Below are 5,381 nucleotides of genomic sequence, written 5' to 3' on the forward strand. Positions count from 1 at the left end.
AAAGACAAGGTTTAGTAATTGGAAGAAGGCAATGGAAGTTTTCATTGATCATGTTGGTAGAGTTAATAGCAGTCAAAATAATGCAAGGCGATATTGTGAGGATTTCAAAAATCAAGGGCAAAGCGTGTCACATATGTTCTCTGCTGTTTAATGTGTTGTTAGATTTCTTCTATTTCAAGGTTTCGCTATTCATGGACTTAATGAATCTTCTAGTTCCACAAATAGAGGTAACTTTCTGGAGATGCTAAACTAGTATGGAGAGAAAGTTGAAAATGCTAGTTGTGTGATTAATGAAAATGCTTACAAAAATAATCAAATGGCTTCGCCACAAATACACAAGGAGTTAGTGAGGGCTTATGCAGAAGAAACTACAGGGGCTATTATTGATGAGATTGGAGATAGTCATTTCTCTATCCTTCTTGATGAGTCTCGTGAATAATCAATAAAGGAACAAATGGTCCTGATTGTGAAGTTTATGAACAAAAAAGGGCAGGTATTTGAAAGATTTCTTAGTGTTGAATATCTTTATAATACTTCAACCCCTTCATTAAAGGCGGCCTTGGATGGATTGTTTGCCTTGTGGTTTATCTATTTCTAGATTGAGAGAGTAGGGATATGATGGAGCCTCAAATATGAAAGGGTAATTTAATGGTTTGAAGGTAGTGATTTTGAATGAAAATCCATTTGTTTTTTATATTCTTTATTTTGCCCACCAATTGTAGTTGGTTGTTATTTCTATTGCTAGGAGCATTTTGACTATTAATGACTTCTTTAGTTATGTTAGTATGATTGTGAACATTGTGGTTTTTTCTTGTAAAAGAAGAGATGAATTGCTTCAAAAACACCATGATAAGATTGTGAAGAAATTGGAGACAGGTGAGATTTTTTTAGGAAGAGGCTAGGATCAAGAGACTAAACTTGCAAGACCCAATGATACTTGGCGGGGCTCACATCATACAGCTTTAATTCATCTATTGACTATGTGGGAATCAGTATTAGATGTGTTAGAGAATGTGTGTAATGATGGGAATATTGTAGAACAAAGAGGCGTAGCATGGGGTTTGATACAAAGGATGGACAGTTTTCAATTTATATTTATCTTGCATCTGATGATTAAAGTGTTGGGATTAACTAATGACTTGTCATATACATTGCAACAGAAAGATCAAAACATTGTTAATGCAATGGGTTTGATTATGATTATGAAGAACTTATACAGGACTTGACGGAGAATGGATAGGATGTAATTTTAGAAGTAGGAGCTTTTGTGTTGCAATGTCAATTTTAGTGGCCAATATGGAAGATAGTATACCAGTTCAAGGTTATTCGAGGCATAGAGGGCAATTGTTTAATTATTACTATCACTATCATGCTGAGATCTTTTTTACTATGATTGATTTACTTACTGCTAAGATGAATAACCGGTTTAGTGAAACTTCTACTGAGTTATTGAGATGTATTACTTGTTTTGATCCGAGAAACTCTTTTCAAGATTCGATCATGGTATGCTTCTTCAACTTGCTCAAATTTACTCTGATGGCTTCTCCACATCCGACCATCTTATCTTGAAAGTGCAACTTGGCATATACAATTATGATGTGAGAAGAATTTATGAGTTTTCAAATTTTCATGATCTTGTAAGTCTTGCTGTGGAGATGGTTCAAACTAATAAACATTTGACTTTTCCATTGGTTTATCTCCTGATTAAATTGCCGTTGATCTTTTCAATGGCAACAACAATAGTTGAAAGAGCATTCTCAGCAATGAACATCATAAAAACAAATTGTGAAATAAAATAGGCAATGAATGGTTGAACAATATGATGGTATGCTATATTAAGTAAGAAATATTTGTTAAATTTGATGAAGAAATAATTTTTCAATGTTTTCAAAACTTGCAAAATTAAGGGGGATTTAGCTCCCCCTCGTAGTCATTAGTGGTATTTTATTTTATCTTTTAAAGTATTATGATTATTGTATCATTTTGAATTTTTAATTTATAAAAATTTTGTTAATTGTTTTTTTTTTTAAGTTTGTACTTTGCCCCTTTCCCAAGGTTGTCAAACCCGGACCGGCCCCGCCGGTTCAATCGGAAAACCGGGAACCGGCCATGTGGTCGGGCCGGATATACCCCATTGACCAAGGTATTAAAAAACCTGGTGTTAACCCGGTGACCTGGGCGGTTCAACCGGGAACCGGTTGACCCGGTCGGGTCAATCGGGTCACAATGTTTAATTTTTTTTTTTTTACAATATTTAATAATTTATTGTTAATTCTCATTAGAAACCACAAAATCGTGTATATTTATTAATATTAATTTATAATTTATAATCAATAAATAGAATTACAATATATATATCATAAACATACCAACAAAAATTAACATTTAAAAATAAAATATATTAATGTGTTATGTAAATACTTTCTAAAAATTTAATTTATTAAGAAAATAAAACAATAAATGAGTGTAATTTTATTATAAAAATATAAAATTAAAGTATTCTAATTAAATAAAAAATATAAGAAAATTTAAAACAAAATAAAAACTCAATTGAGATATAAGAGTTAGTGAATTAAATTTCTTATTTATTTTAACAAAATCAACCAATAAATAAATAAATAAATAAATAACACCGAGAGAAGTTCGATAATTATATATTAATATATTAAATTTTTAAATATTTAAAAAATGTAAAAATAAATGACATAATTAGAAACTCTGCTGTATATAAGGTCATTTATCAATTTAAATATCAAATTTGAGTAGTTTTTTATAATATAATTATGGGTTTAATATTATATTTGCTCATTATTAATTATTATAATATTTTTTATATTTAATTATTGACCCCGGTTCAACCCTGGTTCGATCCAGTCGAACCCATTGACCCCTGGGCTTAGCCGGGTCATTGCCCGGGCCGGGTCTGACAACCTTGCCCTTTCCTTAGAATTTCTGGCTCCTCCCCTGCTTATAGACTTTGGATATCCTTACTCTAGAGGTTTTTACAACCTTAACAGTCAAAGATAGCATATCTAAGAATACCGACAAAAAAGTTGATAAAAAAAAATTACAAAGAGAGCTTTTAATTTTAGACATTCTTCTTTGAGATGATAATCGAATATTGTTTTGGTGTATCAAAAATTCGATTTTCAATTCCAAAATTAATGCCTCTATACATGCCTTTAAGGCAATGTCGGCAACCGATCATAATTATATTACAAACTGGATGTGACTACATTACAATAATTCTAAACATTAAATACATACACTATAATGTCATTTTAAATTTTATTTATATTGGTTCATAATTTATAAAATATATTATTATATAATTTCATTTTAGTCATATTATTATTAAATTATTATAAAAACATATAGTAATATCAATTTCATAAAACAACTAAGTTAAACAAATTTTTGTGTTTTGTTTTAAAAATATATTTTTAAAAACTTTTTCAAATGACTTTTTTATTTTAGATATGTTTTGAAAATACATTTACTCAAGCAAAGTTTTTTTTTTAATTCCAAAACTTATTCTAGAAGTCAATTTTAGAAATTTGTTCTAAAAAAATATAACCAAAAACAGTATCAAATAGATCAAATATTTTATTTTTTATTTCATCTACTTCTATATTAAAAAATACAATTTATATTAACAGTGAATTATTTTCTAAAATAAATGATTAAATAAATAAATAATTTCTTATAAAATTAAATAATTTATATCAGCACAATAATCAAAAATAATTCTTCTAATAGTATTTTATAAGGATAAATATAAAATTTTGGCATAGTTACCCCGTTAAAATTAAATTACAATAAATATTTAAAAATTTATCATAAACAAATCTAATGGAGCTCCTAACTCAAATTAGCCTGTGTTATTCCCTCTCTATCATTAAAAACTTTTCTGAACTATCTTTCTATTTCAAAATTTATCCTCACAACACTCAAGGTGACAATTAAATTTTGGCACCTAAACAAAATTAATTGTAAATTATGATGTATTATCCAATTACCTTTGAAAGTAGCTAGGTGCCAAAATTACTGCATTGGATATCATATAAGGATGCTTTTAATGTATTATCCAATTACCTTTGAAAGTTGGATATTATCCAAAATTTGATGTATTATCCAATTACCTTTGAAAGTTGGATATTATAAGGATGCTTCTAATTCTTTTAAAAATATCATATTTAATAAAATTATTACATTGGATAGTATATGGATAAACTTTTGAAGAGAAACTCGTAGTTTAAATTTGCAAGCTTGTCCAAAGAAAAACAAAAATAAAAAGTAGATGTGGGGCAAAAAATTAAATAGTTTATTTTTATATATTAATTACAATTCATTCACAATTGTGGGTGTTTGGTCTAGTGGTATGATTCTCGCTTCGGGTGCGAGAGGTCGCGAGTTCGATTCTCGCAACACCCCCAATTAAGGCTTGATTAACTGTTTTATTTATTGATAAATTAATCTTCATATGTACCATCGTTTAATTAATTTTTTTTACAAAAAAATCTTAATATTAGAAGAGATTGAACTCAAAGGAAATATAAAAGAATTTAAAAAAAAGGGTAAAGGATTCATTGTTTGACTTGTGGGTTGGTGGGCCAAAGCAAAAAAAAACCAGTGAACTTCGATGATAATGAGGCTGAAGCATATATTATACCTTAGTTTAGCTGAAAACCTTGTCAATGTAGTTGCTACCTCTTCTTTCCAAAGGGCAGGAAGTTACCAAAACTGCCAAACTTTTGAATAAATTGTACCTTGGGTCGTGAATAACTTTACCATTTCTGGATTTCGTTTTTTAATTAGTTATGGTCTTCTTTCCTTGTTTTTATCTTTTTGTTCTTCTACTTTATTTTTTCTTTCAATAAATCATCCCCGAGAGGTTCTTTACTTGAAAAAAAAAAAGTTGCCAAACTTTTTAGCATACTATGACCTTTAAAGTGTAAAATTTGGAAGCAATCACCTAAATGATCCACATATATACTTATGACATATCATTTGAAAACATAAATTAAAAGTTCAAACCGTGGTATTGTTATTTATAAGACGTTTTGGACAATTAATTTATGTTTTCAAATGATATGTCATAGATATATATGTGGATCATTTAGGTGATTGCTTCCAAATTCTACACTTAATGAAGGTCATAGTATACTTGTGGGCTCCTTTTTTTTCACATGGCCTTTGATTAGGGTTAGACCAGTTAAAAAGCATGGACCACAAATCAAATTTTAATATTTTGGTGACTTCAAGGGATTGTGGGTTCATGAATTCCACTAGGGGCAAGCCCCTAATGTTAATTACCATGAACATTGTCACAGGAACCTCCGATTAAGACAATAAGTATGAAGAAGGAAACAAATTGTGAC

General features: G+C 29.2%; 1 non-coding gene across 1 annotated transcript; it reads left to right on the top strand.

The window, feature by feature from the left end:
• The first annotated feature begins 4,362 nt into the window (after positions 1 to 4,362).
• Positions 4,363 to 4,434, top strand: TRNAP-CGG. Its single transcript has one exon. It is a non-coding gene; the product is annotated as a tRNA-Pro (tRNA).
• Positions 4,435 to 5,381: the final 947 nt, after the last annotated feature.

This window comes from Dioscorea cayenensis, chromosome 14 (assembly GCF_009730915.1).
Source record: "Dioscorea cayenensis subsp. rotundata cultivar TDr96_F1 chromosome 14, TDr96_F1_v2_PseudoChromosome.rev07_lg8_w22 25.fasta, whole genome shotgun sequence".
NCBI classification, from domain to species: domain Eukaryota; kingdom Viridiplantae; phylum Streptophyta; class Magnoliopsida; order Dioscoreales; family Dioscoreaceae; genus Dioscorea; species Dioscorea cayenensis.